The sequence below is a fragment of the Protopterus annectens genome, chromosome 3.part0 (genome assembly GCF_019279795.1).
Source record: "Protopterus annectens isolate FY-2018-M chromosome 3.part0, PAN1.0, whole genome shotgun sequence".
NCBI lineage: Eukaryota > Metazoa > Chordata > Ceratodontiformes > Protopteridae > Protopterus > Protopterus annectens.
In genome coordinates this window covers 1656441445-1656460437 of record NC_056731.1, presented here as the reverse complement: position 1 = coordinate 1656460437, position 18993 = coordinate 1656441445, and positions in this window count along the sequence as shown.

The following is an 18993-nucleotide window of genomic DNA, read 5'->3' as shown; positions in this document are numbered from 1 at the left end:
GCCCATTTATGCAGCTGAGTCTGTGGGCAGCGTATGTCAACATAAACAGTATACATTCCTGTGCAATGCAAAGGTCTGTATAACACTGTCTGTGACAAATACTAGGCCTTAAAAAATACTAATGTGACATATACAAAGTAACAACAATACATTCATACATAGCATTTGTAAAATCAGCATAACTTATAATAGCTTTAGACTTTGTGAGTGAGATTAGAGCCCCTCCCACTACATATATGTTGAATGGAGGTCCAAAGGAAACAGCATCATGCCACAGGAGTCTGCATGCATGTCACATGACAATACTGCAACAAGTAACATTTGAACAACTTACGTAAAACATCTAAAAACCTCAGGATCCATAGGCGGACCACAGACAGTACAGATCTTTTGCATATTGAGCCACTAGTTATAACACCTTTGTTAAGAAGCATCATTGAAGAAATACCCATAACAGCAACAGCACTTGTTAGTAACAGTTTTATTAGGAAACATGAATTAAGAAATATCCATCGTATCAACATAATATAGTACATATATTTATTGTCAGAATCCATAGGTTTCTATAGTTACACCACAGATTGCAAGGAATTTCCAGTAAGAATTGTGGATGATCCATAAATCTGCCTTTATATACTGTTAACATCTGCAGTGTAAATCTGTCTATACAACTGTATATAGGTTCATAGGTTCATAAGTTCATACTAGGCTATCTGCCCTAGGGCATTTATAAGCCTAGCCAGAGTGTGTTTGGCTTTCGCCACCCATTTTAAATTAATTTTGCTATGCCTTTTTTTGAGGTTAGTATACTGTGCCTCTGTCTAACAGTGACACAGAAGTGATAGCCGGGGTAAACCTACGATCTCCCATCCACTCATCAAGATTCCTCTTGAAGAGAGTCAATGTGGGACTCTGCCTAACCTGGACTGGGATTTTATTCCAGAGTGAAGGGAGCCTCTGGGTTATGAATCTGTCCCTCCAGCATGCCCTATTTATTTCAGTGCTGAGGTTCAAGTCTCTCGAGCGCGTAGCTCGATGGGATTTGGATTTTTTGAGGTGCAGCATGTCCATTAATTCCGGGTTGGACATGGCTTTATACGTCAGGTACAGATCGCCTCTGAGCAGGCGGTATGCCACTGAGTAGAGCTGGAGTTTCTTTAACCGGGCAGCATATGGCATCTGTTTGAGCCCTTTGATCCTCTTGGTGAGGTACTTTTGGGGTCTTTCCAGTTGCTGCAGGTGTCTGGTAAGGTACATCCCAAAAGGGGCATTGCACTCTATTATGGGCCTGATGAGGGATGAGTAAAGAGGTGCGATGACCTCCCCTGATCTAGATGTGAATCCCTTCATGATTAGGTGGGCTATATAAAATGTTTTTCTAACCACTTTGGCCACGTGGTTGTCAAATGAGAGATTGCTATCAACTTGGGTCCCCAGGTCCCTAATGACTTCTTCTGTACTTAATGGATTACCAACTATGTGGTAATTTGTGGGCACTTTGTTTTTGCCAAAGGGGATGACTATACACTTTTTGGTGTTTAGCTTGAGGCCATGGCTCTGGCACCAGTTGTCTGTTTCTATGAGGCCCTTTTGGAGGATGCTTGTGTCGGCTGGAGAGTTGATTATGGCACCCAGTTTGCAGTCATCTGCGAACTTGGTCAGCCACAGTCCTTCTGTGTTGGCCTGTACCGCCAAGAAATATATACCGAACAAGAGAGGTCCCAGGACTGAGCCTTGTGGGACGCCACTTGTAACTGGTTTGGAGACTGACATGGCTCCAGCAATTCTAACCATGTGGGTTCTGTCCTTGAGCCAGTTTGCAACCCATCTAGTGACATAGGGGTTTATATTTAAGCTGGTGAGCTTATCTATAATGCCCGAGTGGGGTATTGTATCGAAGGCTTTTGCGAGGTCCAGGTAGGCTGTGTGGACCACCTTCCCTCGTCAATGGCCTTGGTGACTGTTTCAAAGAAATCGACCAGGTTTAAGAGGCAGGATCTGCCCTTAACAAAGCCAAACTGGGTAGGATCCAGTGTCTGTAGGTCCCCAATATCTTTATTTATGAGGTCCATGATGATCCTTTCCATAGCTTTGCAGACCAAGCTAGTCAGGCTTATGGGGCGATAGTTTCCAGGATCCGTTGAGGCACCACCTTTGTGGAGAGGGACCACTGTTGCTGTCGCCACTCTTTGGGTACATATCCTGTAGTAAGGCTAAGATTGAACAGTAGTTTTATGTTTGGGTTTAGCTCTTCTTGGAGTTCATGTAGGGCGTAGCCGGGACACCATCTGGTCCCATTGATGCTGTGTTTTTGCTTTGGAGGCGGCTCTTACCTGAGCATCTGAGATGTCAGGGGGCAGCACTCTGTTGGGATAGATATTTGCCCTTTTGGTGGGGAGGGGAGAAGTTTACACTGAACCTGTCAGCTAGGATGTTGGCAATGTCTGTGGGCTCGGTGTATTTTTTGTCATTTTGGACTAATTCTGAGCATATCTGGGAATTCCCACCCAGGTTCCTAACATAACTAAAGAAAGCCTTGTGATTATCCTTAGTGTCCTGTGCAATTTTTCTCTCGAAGCTGGCCTTAGACGATTTTATGAGTGCCCGTAGTTTTTTGCTAATACTGATCAGAGATGCCTTCCCTTTTTGGGATTTTGCTCTATCATGTAGTAGCTTCCTCCTTCTATTGTATAGTTTGTTTATGGCTGGGGTCCACCAGACAGGACGTCTGCCTTTGGAGGATTGGGTCTTGGTTTTATTTGGGATTCCATGATCCATGCATTCCTGAAGGTGTTCATAGAATGCGTTTATAAAGGATTCTGTGGTCTAGGCAGTATTTTCCACAGGCCCGGGGGCTTTGAAGGATTTTGCCTTGGTTTTGAGGCATGTGAAATTTGCTTTAGAGAAGTTTTTCACTGTGGTTTTCTGGGCAGGGGGTGGGGTCGGGATGTGAATATCCAGTGAGATTAGTTTATGGTCTGATCTTACCAGTGAGGGATACACTTCTGGTCTGGAGCATAGTGTCCCCATGTTGGTGATGATCAGGTCCAGTATGATTTCCCCTCTTGTGGGAGTGGTAACAAGTTGTTCCATAGCATTTGAGTTTATAAATTCTAGGAACCTTTGGGCTAGGGTGTTGGAGCTAGAGTAATGCTCCCAGTCTATGTTTGGGTAGTTGAAGTTGCCCAATATAATGGTGTTTGGAGAGACCTTCATATTTTCCAGTATTCTCAGGAAGGCCAAGTGGGGTTCCTGTGTTTGGGAGGGTGGTCTGTAGCAGGCTATAAACTGGAAGGCAGTTTTACCCACAGTTAGTTGCACATGGATAGTCTCTGATGCTTCGTGCTGTGCCACCAACCTGGAGGTGTGGGTATCTTTGACGAATATTGATACTTCCCCTCCTTTTGTGGTTTGGTCCAAGTTTTGGGGCCGAAAAGCATGGTATGAGGTATAACCTGGTAGTGCTGGGGTGCTCTCGGGAGCCTTGAACCAGGTTTCTGTTACTGCACAGATATCGATGTTCTCCATGCTAAGGAGAGTTTTGAGTGCGTGCATCTTGAGGTTTAGACTTCTGGCATTGAGTAGCATTACTCTTAGTTTCTTATCCCTTGTGATACCTATGGAGATGGGTTTGTCTTTTGAGCCTTGCCTAAAAAAGGCACTATGGGGTAGCAAGAGCCTTTGCCAATATCCGAAAGCCCAGGGGTGACAGGTGCAAGCCGTCCCTAGCGAAGCATCGTGGCTTGTCAAGCATGTCATCCCAGGCTGACAGGCATTGGATCCCCTTTGAATGACACCAACACTTAAGCCAATTGTTGAAATTGATCATCTTGTCTTCATATTGTGGCATCATTCTTGGTGAGGGTAAGATGCAACTCAAGGTCAGGGTCATACTGGCCTGGGCTACATGCTCAGAGAGCTCCTCTATGTCTCTTTTCATGTAGTCCAGGGAGGTACGTCTCTGGTCATTCACACCAGCATGGACAATGACTGAGTCATATTTGTACTTGCCTTGGAGTGACCTGAGTTCTTGTGTTATGTGGCGGATCCTAGCATCTGACAGGCAACTCACCGTGACCTTCTCCTTGTTCAGCCTGGTGAGCGGGACGTCAGTGTGCCTGACAATAGAGTCACCTATTACAAGTGTATCAGGTGTGCTGTTTAGCCTTAAGGGCTGTGACTGTTCGGCACACTGGCTTTGTGAGCTATGTGTTGCACGTGTTTTGTTTTGGGGTAGCGGTTGCTTGGGTGTCTGCTTTAGAGGTCTCTGCTGCTTAGGCAGATTTTTATTTAGAGCCTCAGTATGTTTTGTGTGTTTATGTGTTTGGTTTGTTGTCGTGGTAGGTCTATGTGAGACTGGAATTGTAGTGAGTGTGGTTTCCTTCTCCTCCTGACTGGTTACACCAGTACTGAATTGAGAGCTTAGCCTCCAGTTTGGCTATATGGTTGCATCTCTCACATGTGTTGGAATTTGTTGGGAGGAGGAGAAGGTTGTCTGTGTACATGAGGTAGTTGTAACATTACCTCAAGATTCCCAGATTCACCAGCTGGACCGGACAGGAGATTGACAACTGACCTTTAGACATGCTAGAATAGTATTGGGAATTCCTTTAGAATTGAAAAAAGGGCCAATGGGGAACAAGGTACTCAAGGGGAGTTTGTGAGGGTGTAGTGCTTTTAATTTTTAGATCTGACTTATATAATTGCTTTAGTGAGCAAGTGCCAGGTAACTTAAATGCAATCTGCTACAGGTAACTTAAATGCAAAAATGACAAACAGTAACTTTCTTTCAAGTGAAACAAGGAAATAAGTACAGTAAGCAATGCAGATATCACTAGGGATCCACAGAAGTGCTAAAAGGCCGTGTTTTAGGTGGAATTAGCGTTTCAGGGAAATAAACAAACAACAAGCATACAAATAAAGCTAGATTCAGCAGGCCTGGATCTAGTCTATGCTACAGCAAACAAGGTGCACCAATTTCAGTAAGAAACAGTTAGAATATGCAGGCACTATAAGCCTCTAACCAGAAATTCCCTGCTCAGAAGGTGGGTGGGTATCTTTGACGAATATTGATACTTCCCCTCCTTTTGTGGTTCGGTCCAAGTTTTGGGGCCGAAAAGCATGGTATGAGGTATAACCTGGTAGTGCTGGGGTGCTCTCGGGAGCCTTGAACCAGGTTTCTGTTACTGCACAGATATCGATGTTCTCCATGCTAAGGAGAGTTTTGAGTGCGTGCATCTTGAGGTTTAGACTTCTGGCATTGAGTAGCATTACTCTTAGTTTCTTATCCCTTGTGATACCTATGGAGATGGGTTTGTCTTTTGAGCCTTGCCTAAAAAAGGCACTATGGGGTAGCAAGAGCCTTTGCCAATATCCAGCCCAGGGGTGACAGGTGCAAGCCGTCCCTAGCGAAGCATCGTGGCTTGTCAAGCATGTCATCCCAGGCTGACAGGCATTGGATCCCCTTTGAATGACACCAACACTTAAGCCAATTGTTGAAATTGATCATCTTGTCTTCATATTGTGGCATCATTCTTGGTGAGGGTAAGATGCAACTCAAGGTCAGGGTCATACTGGCCTGGGCTACATGCTCAGAGAGCTCCTCTATGTCTCTTTTCATGTAGTCCAGGAGTGCGTCTCTGGTCATTCACACCAGCATGGACAATGACTGAGTCATATTTGTACTTGCCTTGGAGTGACCTGAGTTCTTGTGTTATGTGGCGGATCCTAGCATCTGACAGGCAACTCACCGTGACCTTCTCCTTGTTCAGCCTGGTGGCGGGGCGTCAGTGTGCCTGACAATAGAGTCACCTATTACAAGTGTATCAGGTGTGCTGTTTAGCCTTAAGGGCTGTGACTGTTGGCACACTGGCTTTGTGAGCTATGTGTTGCACGTGTTTTGTTTTGGGGTAGCGGTTGCTTGGGTGTCTGCTTTAGAGGTCTCTGCTGCTTAGGCAGATTTTTATTTAGAGCCTCCAGTATGTTTTGTGTGTTTATGTGTTTGGTTTGTTGTCGTGGTAGGTCTATGTGAGACTGGAATTGTAGTGAGTGTGGTTTCCTTCTCCTCCTGACTGGTTACACCAGTACTGAATTGAGAGAGCTTAGCCTCCAGTTTGGCTATATGGTTGCATCTCTCACATGTGTTGGAATTTGTTGGGAGGAGGAGAGGGTTGTCTGTGTACATGAGGCAGTTGTAACATTACCTCAAGATTCCCAGATTCACCAGCTGGACCGGAGAGGAGATTGACAACTGACCTTTAGACATGCTAGAATAGTATTGGGAATTCCTTTATAATTGAAAAAAAGGGCCAATGGGGAACAAGGTACTCAAGGGGAGTTTGTGAGGGTGTAGTGCTTTTAATTTTTTAGATCTGACTTATATAATTGCTTTAGTGAGCAAGTGCCAGGTAACTTAAATGCAATCTGCTACAGGTAACTTAAATGCAAAAATGACAAACAGTAACTTTCTTTCAAGTGAAACAAGGAAATAAGTACAGTAAGCAATGCAGATATCACTAGGGATCCACAGAAGTGCTAAAAGGCCGTGTTTTAGGTGGAATTAGCGTTTCAGGGAAATAAACAAACAACAAGCATACAAATAAAGCTAGATTCAGCAGGCCTGGATCTAGTCTATGCTACAGCAAACAAGGTGCACCAATTTCAGTAAGAAACAGTTAGAATATGCAGGCACTATAAGCCTCTAACCAGAAATTCCCTGCTCAGAAGGGCAGAGTCCAGCCTCTCCTCCCACAAGAGTGCAGACCGCAATCCTTCTTAGCGTAAAATAACTGGCCTGAAGCCCAAGTGCTTAAACCAGAACTAATACACTTTTAGAATAACAGACACTGAGCTCTCAATCAGCAGTTCCCAACTTAGAAGGATGTAAGCTACCTGTCCTGTCACCACAGTGCAGGCCACAAACCTTCTAATGTAAAACAACTGGTCTGAAGCCCAAGTGCTTAATCCAAAAGACTTAGAAATGATAGCTACACTTTAATCAAGTTACTACCAGCAGTAATAAATACAACTGAATACTTTAAAGAATGCCTGGATTAGTGCTCAAGTTATACAAACAAAGCTAGATTCAGCAGGCCTGGATCTAGTCTATGCTACAGCAAACGAGGTGTACCAATTTCAGTAAGAAGCAGTTCAAATATGCAGGCACTATAAGCTTTAACCAGAAATTCCCAGCTCAGAAGGACAGAGTCCAGCCTCTCCTCCCACAAGAGTGCAGAACACAAACCCTCTTAATGTAAAATAACTGGCCTCAAGCCCAAGTGCTTAAACCAGAATTAATACACTTTTAGAATAACAGACACTGAGCCCTCAATCAGCAGTTCCCAACTTAGAAGGATGTAAGCTACCTGTTCTGCCACTACAGTGCAGACCACAAACCTTCCTAATGTAAAACTGGTCTGAAGCCCAGGTGCTTAAACTAAAAGGCTTACAATGAGTTACACCAAGCAGTAATAAATACAACTGAGTACTTTTAAGATGATGCAAAAGCAAAATAAAGTAGGAAAAAACACAAATACAGTAAAAGCAGATACATTTTTTTTTTTTTTTTTTTTTTTTTTTTTGGAAAGAGAGAAAGGAGTAGCAGAAACTAAGCTGATTGGCCTTCTCAAATGCTCTCCCTATACTGGGTAGAATGAGGTAATGACACTAGACTGGGAGGAGGGTCCCAGATCAAATTTACACTAGGGGCGGGCAACTGCAAAGCCACCAACTATAAAAACACTATACCAACAGGGAGGGAGGGTGGGAAACAAACAGCAGAAATGTTACTCACAGCTGAAAAGCAGCAGTGAGCCTTTAAATGAAAGTTTTAAACAGCTAAAGGAGCCACTAGAAAAAAGAGTTTAACTGCAACAAGTTATCATAAACAAACAACCCAACAGATGCTTAATAAGAGTGGACAATTTCCAGTTAATACCTCACACACAGTGAAACTAGCTAGAAAAAATACACAGTACACAAAGTGCTATAAACAACAAAGGAATAAAGAACAAAATAAACAAAAAACAGGATACTTAATGTTATATATTGTAGCTCCGAGTTTGCTGAGTGTCCTTCCTTCATTAGCTCACTGTAAAATGGCTGAACACTTACAACTGAGCTTCTTAGGTAACAGAAAGTTGAAACCTGAGACAGCTTTTAAGAAAGAAATCTCAAAAGAACCAATGAGGTGCTTAGTCTAAGCTGTAGTCCAGGAGACCTCAGTCAGCCAATGACCTCAAACAATTCTCTCTCACTGAAATGCCTGATGGCTTTGGCTAAAACAAGATGTCTCTGAATTATGTGCTCAGACACACAGCCTCCACAAACACTAGGCCCAAATACAAGCCTGAATATGGAAATGCTACAAATATCCCCACTACTTAGAACAAACTGCAGAAATGTTACTCACAGCTGAAAAGCAGCAGTGAGCCTTTAAATGAAAGTTTTAAACAGCTAAAGGGGACTGAAATCAATTATTTAAAGTAGCAACACCTGTAAATTCAATCAAACATCACTCCAGTAGCTTACAAACAACTAGTAAAGATATCATTTTGAGTGAACATTCATTTAAGCAGGCACCTTTAGAAATGACTGGCTTGAACAGTTGTAATAATTACCAAAACAGAAATGCTACTGATTGCCAATATATCTCTCACACCAAATCAAAGTGCACCTAATGCATACCCACCTTTAAGTGGGTTTATATTATAACATCAAAATCTACAAAGATCGAATGTTATAATATCGCACCCTAAACACCGAAATCCGAAAACATCGAACAGTCAGAATAACGAATTTTTTCCCAGGGAAAAAATTTGCTATTCCGAGAAACATACATACAACACAAACACACACAAAAAACAGCAATCCACACACATACACTTAAAATCCTACACCTAAACCTAAAAGAAACTTTACATACACTACTAGCTATACACTTACCTTAACCCAACCCTAATCCTAAGGTCCGTCACTATCGCACACTCACCTCACCCGCGCCCTAACCCTAACTCACCTAACCCGCCCCTAACCTACACACAACCACACACTTACCTGACCTGTGCCCTAACCCTAACTCACGTAACCCACTCCCTAACCCTAACCTACACACAATCTGACACTTACCTGACCCGTGCCCTAACCCTAACATCCACACAACCGCACACTTACCTGACCCGCTCCCTAACCCTAACCTACACACAATCGTACACTTACCTGAACCCGACCCATAGCGTTCCAACATATCGAATGCTGAAAACAGTGAAGCCACAGCAAGGGCCCACCGAATTCTTTCCCTGGGAAAGAATTTGGTGTTCTGCACCTTCGCTGTTTTCAGCGTTCGACATTACGGGGTCAATATTATAAAATTCGATCTTTGTAGATCTTGATGTTATAATATAGACCCCCTTTAAGTACCTTTTGCACCATATGTAATTAATGAGATTCATTAAAATTAATTGTTTTTGGAGTCCCATTTGCAAACCTCTGTGTAAAGTGGCTTCATGCACTGCAACACACAGGTGTACTGTGTAAACACCCAACAGGTATCAATAAACTGTACCATGTGTGGCACATGCCCATTATCTCCCAATGATCTGATAGCATGACATCAGCACCACCTTCAAATATTGATTTTGATACATTTACATATCAGACCATTGCTAACTATGAACTGAGTGGTACCTCAATGAGCATTTCTCTGTGTTCATATTTTTCAGACTTTTTTCCATTTGTGGATCATGATGGCTACTTTGATGATGATGAGACATATGCATGTGCCCAACTGGACCGATGAGAAGATGACCCAGATGTTGATTGTGTATGCCAGATTGGAGCAGCGAATAAGAGCCAGACCTGTGAACTTCACCATAATAGATATATGGAACTGGTTCGCAAGTGAACACCAAAGATGGACAGGGATCTACAGTACTGGAGTACAGGTTCACCACCATTATGATGACCTGCATCGGAGAGACATGGAGGAGCTTAGAAGGAGGTTCACCGAAGTGCAGAGGCAGCCTGCTGATCCATACAGTAAGTGTGACTACCCTACTTATACATGAGCATTCCTATGGAATTTAGAGATATATATGTCCCACGTATATCAGCTAGATGGTTTTATATAACCATTTAACAGCTGCTGTGACAATTAGCTCATGGAGATAATTAAGTGGACATGGTAATTGCTGTTCTTATAACTGTGTGTTAAATTCCTATGCTGTTAATTTATTTAATAATGTTTATAATATCCATAATTATGACCTTTGTAGCTGTACATATGTTTTACAACATCTAATGACATAATTTCACATAGCCACTGTCCTCGTCCATCACTGAAGCCTATAGTGCCTAGGCCGCAGATGATTGCACACTTCATAGTTTTCCATTATAGTACAAAAGTATTACCTATTGCACAGTTATACATTGGAATAAAAACTCATACATAACTTCTTGAATTAATTACTTCTAAGAAAGTAAACAGTCACATTTATGTATGCCAAAAAGGAATACATGTCCAACTACTAACACATATGTTATCATTTATGTGTTGATAGCTGTTATTTCTTTACAATAAAATGTTCCAGTAATTGTTTGCAGTTTCTGTATTCATCATCTCTTTGCAGGAATTTGAATAAACACCTGCAGTGCCTGTTTGCTAAAATGAAACCCCTGGTGCATGTTAGCTTGGCCTATAAGGAAACCAGCTAATATGCTTATATTTTAGCATGCTGTGGGTTGCAATCCACACAGGGGAAACATATCTGTAATTGTTATTCTTGGTTTACTTCACAAATAGCATTCCTTTGAAGAAGTATATTCCAGTAATTGATATTAATATTTATGTTGTGCATGGTTATGAATAACTGAGTTAGTCACCGAATACCTACAAATATGCCCATAATCCATAACTATCTGCTAACATTAACTTTCTAACAACAGGGTTTGTAGAGCAGTACCTGTTTTTTTGAATAAGGATGTTTGTGGGCTGTTAGCTTGGCGTGTAAGGAAGCAAGCCAGCATACCTACATTTTGGCATACTGTAGGTTGCAATCCATATAGGGGACATATATCTGAAACTGTTGTCTTGATTTAATTCACCTATAGCATTTCTTTAGAGAAGCATATTCTACTTATTGACATGATCGTAAATTTTGAGTACAGTTACGAATAACTCAGTTATTCATCAAATTCCTATGAACATATTCATAATCCATAATGGTCCATTAACACCAGCTTTTTAACAGCAGGGTCAGTAAAGCTTGTTACAGCCTGTTATATGTCTGACCAGTGCTTTTGTTAATATTGTATACCATGTAAAAGTGCTATCTAGTTCAGTTTTATAATTAGGTTCTACATTCAGTTTAAGAACACCATCATGTAATGCGCACTTTGCCAAGGAATATCATGGTTCTCACACATACCCTACAGTTCCCTTATGTACAGCAACTTGTGTGGTTCTGTTCACAGAAGCTCTATAATACATGGCACTATCCCAGTGTCTGAGGAGTGAATGATTTCTACTACTGTTAATGTTTCTGAACACAGTGCCAACAGGAATGAAGTTTTTCAAACTGTTTACCTAGATGACCAGCACATGTTTACACTTTGAAATCTTAATCTGGGATCCATATTAGGAGACCATCTGCCATCCAGGCGATGTCATAAAATAAAATCTTTCTGCTGCAGTCAGACCATGGATTTTAAGTCAAGATGGAGTAGCTAGGCAGGTAGCTCTGAAGGTTAGTTTGAATGTACAATATAATTGGAGGTTTGAAGCTCATGTTCTTCAACCTGTGTTCAAAGATGTTAAAGCCTGGATATAACACTGAAAATGTGTGGTGATTATCTAATATTCTTCATGAACAAATTGCTTAGAAACTGTTCTGAGCAATACATGTGACTGTTATTTGCTGAACACATCATTTATAGTTTGTCTTTTCTGTTTTCAGGTGAGAAAGATCAGACCAGGAACTGAGTTCTCTGCATTGAGTGGGTGCACAGGATTGAGGATCAGCAGATGGAGAGAGGTATATTGATTACTTTTACTGTTTTATAAAATGAAATGCATCTGATACTGTTTAAGGACTGTGATTTAAATTCAAAAATGTTGAATCATCCTGCAAGATTAAGCCATGTGTTCAGCAGTATTTGAATTGTACTCCACAACCTAAATAATATTTGGGTTGGTACATCTTTCACACATGTTGTGAGGCGGATGTTTTGCATAAAAGTTTTAGAACTTTGATTGCTGCATTGTATGTGTGGCTATATTTTCCAGCAGCTGTTTTGTTGTGCCTATTTGAGGATTGAACGAGTGAATGTTTTCTCACTGTTTGTACTGCCATTTAAAGACTGTGGTACGTCCTTCAGTTCAACATTGGTATTGGATCTACCTACAACACTTTGGGTATTTTTTTAAACACAGTTATAGCCTAGGTTTACTGACATTTGTGCAGATAGACATTTCTTTGTAGCAGTTCCTAATCAGCAAACATCATCATTTTGCAGGATGCTGATTGGTACTTATTGTAGGTATATAATGCATACATTTTAACACATACAATACTGTTTATTTACTTAGTTACTGACATTTGATTACGGGGAAAGTCAGACTGGGTAGAAGCCCATTTTCAGCAGAGTCCTTTGGAGAAATGCTCCAAATTATTACAAAACATTTTAAGAACAATACTTTTACAATCTTCAAAAATAAAGCAGAAACATCTGCAGTTTAAATAGTTATAACAAATTAGACATAACATGAAAATATTAAGAATTGATACAAGTTATATGACAATCATTTACTATTTAGAGAAATTTTAGACAGTTTGTAGAGAAATTAAACTAAGTTAGTCTAATGAAAACAGAAGTTGCAATGTGAAGTGTGGGAAAAACAGGCTTATGGTAATTTTAGAGAGATAGTCAAGAAAGAGAATTTGATAGAGGTAAGGAAGTAAGTGAAGAAGGGAGAGTAAGGAGGTATAAGGAATGAAAAGATACCTGTTTACATGTTAAAATATAGTTTATCCTGGTTTTGAGCAAGAACAGAGCCATATTTTAGCTAAGAAGTCTTTCAGAGTGGTTTTGAAAGATGAAAGGGAGGGTATTGACCTGTTGGATACAGGTAAGGAGTTGTGGGCCTTAGCAACCCTGTACGAGTACAGACAAAGCCCAGCAGATTTGCTAGGTGTATAGACAGACAGTTGTTTTTGTCACTGGATCACAATGACAGACTTGAAATATAGTTGTGTTGAATGTTTTTAGTGCTGGACAGGCAAATGGATGTTGGATAATTTTATAGGTGGTAAGAAGCTGTGTATATATTAGTTGATGAGACAGTTCTAACCAATTTAGGCGTTTTATGGCTTTACATTGGTGGGTTCTGAAGGGGGTATTGCTGCAAATTTAGAAACTTTCTTATACCATTGTTCAGTTTTTAATTATTGTGAAACCTGGAGGTTAGTAGGGATGGGAGCTCCATAAAGAAGTGTGAGAAGAAGGTAAGTAATTGCAAGTGTAGTTTTAGTTGCAACAGTGAGGAAGTTTTTGACTCTGTAAAGCATCCCTAGTTTTTGATGAGTTTTTCTTATGCAGAACATATATTGTACTGTCTTATGTCACAAGATGCGGCAAATGAACATATAAAAACATTTGTTACTGTTGTATTTATTATATTGATGTGTATTCAGCCAATTATGCTGCCTGGCTCAGATGTTTGTCATATGGCTTGTCTATTGCTCACAATATTGTCATATCATGTTCTGCTAATTTTAACAATGATACTTGGTGGCTTTTTATATAAATCATTACATGCAGACAGTACAATGTCTAGATTTGAGCATTCATATATTTTTACAATGCCAATGACCTAGGTATGTGTCTCTAAGCCTATACATGTTTTCACAAAATAATACTAACATCCTGTCTAAGAACAGAAGGCCAGGCATTTATAAGACACCTCTGTCCATTATGTACGTTTGTTAGTCCCTGTGTAAATTTTCATTATTGTCGTATTAAGTTCTGCTGTGATCATAATGGGAATGCTCTGTATGATAGACGTTTGCTTTTCTCTTTTATATTTTGCAATTAATCTTGACAGAACATGGGACCCATGGACATTCTCCTCTCAAATGTCAATGACTGCATGCTAGGCTACTGCCAGAGTCATGACGGTGATGACAATGATGATGAAAGGAAGCTGGACCTGCCCCTGCCCAAGCCATCATGCCTACTGTCTGGGGGAGACGATGTCATGACTGGAATTGAGATGATTATTGGGAAAAGATCTGGAAAGACATGAAGGGGACTTTCTTTCAGGATATGGGGCTATACACAATGTGTTGATGCAGATAGCTCATGAGGTCATTTGAGAGTATCAGCACCATCATCCTGGTTCCACTGGTCCATAAGTATCATCTATGTGCTCCACTTGTGTTATGCTGCCAACCTGATTATTATATAATAATCTTAAGCAAAGAGGAAATAGAACACATTTAGGAAATTATGTGGTTGTGTCTGTAAAGATAATTCAACCCCTGTGAAATGAAACAATGCAGCTGACAACTTTGGAATTCTGGATGCAAGTATTCAGCAATCTGAGGATTCAGAATGTTTAGATGGAAACAAAAAAAAAAAAGAAAGAAAGGAAAAAGTTCACAACCAATAACAAGGAAGAAAAATAAACTGATACATGTCTGTAAAGTAAAGAGAATATGTACTAAAAAGGACACTGCTTTGTTACATAACACACACATTACAGGGAATGATATATATATATTTTTTATCAGAAAACCTTCAGTCTACATAAAAAGGCATCATTTCTCCCATTTCTTCAAAAGGGAAGGTAGGACAGAGAGACAAGGGGCAGGTGGAGTTGAAGAAATCAATATTGAATGTGGAAGGACTGAAGAACATTACTGGAAGAAAAAAGAAGATAAAGACTGATGTTGGCTACATGGCTCAAGCTGTGGATGTACAAAGCCAGATGGATGAGAACTTTATGCTTGCAAATTTAATGCGTAATGAAAACAGTGGGATTAATAAGACTAATGGTGATGAAGATCATTCCTTTGTAACAACTGATAGAGCAGATATTACTGTATTAGAAGTCAAAGATTCTTCAGATCTGGTCAGAAAAAATATTCTTGTAATTGGAAATTCTATTATTAGAGGAACTGATACTTACATTTGTAGAGAAGATAATGAACATTGAATAGTGTTATGCTTGCCAGGAGCAAAAGCAGACGATGTGAGACAAGCCTTGGAATGCCTTAATACAAGGAAGTATGGATCTGTTTTTATTCATACTGGTACAAATGATCTCATTTGCAAGTACTGTCTGACTGTTAGTAGGGAAGTTACAAACCTCTTAGATAGTATACCTTGTACTCGTGTTAGGATGTATTTTTCACAAATCACATATAGCAAGGATAGTCAGGTCACCATGAATAAAAAGATTTTTTAGGTAAATATCAACATGGAAAAAATGTCCCATTGTAAAAAATGTCAATGTGTAGAGCATCTAAGCCCAGTTTTGGGCACACATATGTTCAGACTGGATGGGTTGCATTTGTCAAGATCAGGGAAGATAATTTTTCAGCAGATATTTTGTAATATTTGATAAACACTAGGCAGGATGTTTCCCAGGTTGAATATGTAACCATTCAGAGAGAGCAACATTTGATGCATCTCTGATGGTTGTTAATGTTAGGCGATTAATAATAAAAGTTTTTTTCAATTGGAAAATTTGGTACATTTCCAAAAAATTGATGTTGTTAATGTTTGTGAAACATGGTTAAAGAACAATGACTGGAAACCAGATCTGTGAGGGTGTGATGTCCCCACACTGGGCCAGTAATCAAGGAGCCTGAATCCTCACTACTGACACTGGAGAGGGATGTTCACTTGGAATACAAAAGGATACACTCAGTATTTCCAGATGCAGACCTTTCTGCATCAAGCATAATTTTCCTTTACAGCACACAGGATCACACTCAACCTGGGATCTGAATTTCTCTATATCAGTCTCCCTCCAGGTCCTCAAAACCACTTCCCACTGGTACAGCTGTAGGGTTAGGTCTTCAGCCAAGTGTTCAAGCCAAGTCCTCCAGCACCCTCTCTGTGAAACAAGTGATTTGTGACCCTGCCCCAAGTAGCTGACATACACACTTTTTGAGATTTAATTGTCACACACACACAAACACAGACAGACACACACACACACACACACACACACACACACACACACACACACACACACACACACACACACACACACACACCTGGGAAAGGCTGGCACAGATTACCTGCTCTACCAACATTGCTCAGATTATAAGGTAGATATCACTACCACCAGACACTCCACAATCAGTTACTCTAAGGCCCTTAACAAAGGGTGTCCAATTATGCTTTGTAATATTAATACTAATACAAATGGTAGCAGTTGACCAAGACAGCTAGGACTTTAGGAGTGGACCACACCATGTCACCAAATAAATATAAGCACTCTCAAAGGTTAAATACTTTCTAAAAGGACCAGCCACAATAAAAGTTTTAAATATATTTAATAATAAATAATAAATGAGAATGAAATTCTGAATATATATTTACAGTAAACCATGGAGTTCAAATCACAGGAAATATTAAAAATAGCATTGTTGGATAGACACAGACAAATAAAGAAAAACAATACCTAAACTAAGCTTCACTATATTTTCTGACTGAATCTAGGAGAATTACTATTCCCTACTTACTTAATAGACAAGACAGATGATGTGGTGAAAGGTCCTTCTTGTTGTCAGGGCCAAAGACAGAATACTCAATACTCAGAGATTTCTCTTTGTTATATCTAACATTTCCAAGATGGCTGGCAGGATGACCTCATCTGTTCATCTGACTCTAGGTTCTCACACTATTCACCTTTGAAACAGGGTGTTAGCACAGATGTGATAATATGCATATCTAAAGTTTTGTTAATATTTATGGCAGTGCCTGGGTCTTCCCCTCTTTTTACTGAGCTAATAAACAAAGGCTTCTTCCACACATGCCATCTCTGGTCCTTTTCAGAGCTGTAAAATAAGCACTTCCATGGCCCAAAAGGTGGTCCAATTAATAGTATTTTTCCTTAAAGTAAGAAGTAAGTTTGCTGTTTAACCCCTTCTCTTCCAGTGCCCTTTGTTAATATATATAGATGCATACAGTCTCACATGTATATTCCTTCTCTGTCCAGCAGAACCCACTATTGATACATTTTTAACACTAGCAGTACATTTTGATTTTCAAATGACATACAGTTCTAATACAGTTATAAAATAAGCATTTGTGCAAATCAATTTGATATTCAAATGTAATAGAGTTGTAATATATTTATAACACAAGCATCTTGTATAAATCAGTTTGATATTCAAAGAACATATAATTCTTTACAGAGCTCCAGCTGGCTATGCTGACACTAGTCCATATCATCACACCTTTTCCCCCTTCAAAGACTTAAGTTAGTTTGTCAAGTGTCCCTTGAGAAACATGACTTGAGAAGAATGAGCCTGTCTGGGATTACCTTACCCCCATACCCTGTCTTGAGATTCTATCTGCCTTGGCATTGCTGACCCCACTACAGTGCTGCACTGTTCCACCATAATAACTTGGGATTTTTGCTGGCTGGCTCAGTGTTGCCATAGATCCCCTCAGGCTCCTTCTGCCTCCTACTGCAAATAGTTAGCATAAGGGCCTCCCTATCATGATAAAGGCTTCATCATGTTAACATGGTGCAATTTGCACCTCTGCCTCCTGCCTAACAGTCCTACCATGTATTTAACATCAATGTTCTTCCTTACCACTTTAAGGGTCCCTCCCAAGCTGCCTGCAGCTTATTGTGTCTGACAGGAATGAACACCATAACCTGTTTTCCCAGAGTGTACTCTCTGGCTTGAGCATGTCTGTCATACCAGACCTTTTTCTGGTGTTGGGCTCCTTCCAGATTCTCCTGGACCAAACCCTTGAGCTCCCTAAGCCTTGTCCTTAGGTTTAGGACATATGCCACAACAGACTCCTTGTAGGATTCACACTTACCCTCCCACACATCATGAATCAAATCAAAATGTCCCCTCACTCTATGACCATACAGCAACTCAAAGAGTGAAAAACCTGTCAATTCCTGGGGTTGTAAGTAGTAAGGTCTGTAAGCAAATAGCAGATGGGGAAAATATCTGTCCCACTCTCTCTTAAACTGGTTTGCAAATGCCAGTAGCATGGACTTTAGTGTAAAGTTTATCCTCTCCACAAGACCATTAGTCTGGGGTTGGTAGGGTGTGGTCTTTAGGTGTTTCAACCCACCGTGCTTTCACAGACAAGCCAGCAGGTCTGACATGAAATTGGCACCTCTGTCAGTCAGGATTTATTTTGGGAAACTTACCCTGGTGAAAATATCCAGCAAAGCATGTGCCACCTTTTCTGCTACAAAGGAGGACAAAGACACTGCCTTGGGGTATCTAGTAGCATAATATACTACCAGCAGGATATACTTTTTCCCTGTAGAACTTGGGGTACTCAAAGGCCCCACAATATCCATAGCTACACTCTGAAATGGCTCCTCAATCATAGGCAAAGGCATAAAAGGAGCTTTGACCTTGTCTCCTGCCTTGCCTACTTTTTGACACTGCTCACAGGCTCTGCAGTACCCTGTTACATCCCTGGCAATCCCAGGCTAATAAAAGTTCTGCATAATATGTATCTTGGTATGCGTTATGCCCATATGACCTGCAAAGGGAATGTCATGGGCTATGGCTAGAAGTGCCAGATGGTAGCCTCTTTGCACTACCATCTACTGCATTACCCATTACCTCACCTTCTAACCCTCCCTCAGGGGTCCACTCTCCATACAGAAACCCTTTGTTCCAATATACAGACTCCCCTTTTCCTTAAGAATCAGGTGCCACTTTAGCTACCTCCCTCAAGCCTTGTAATATAGGGTCTGAGAGCTGAGCCTGTCACAACTCT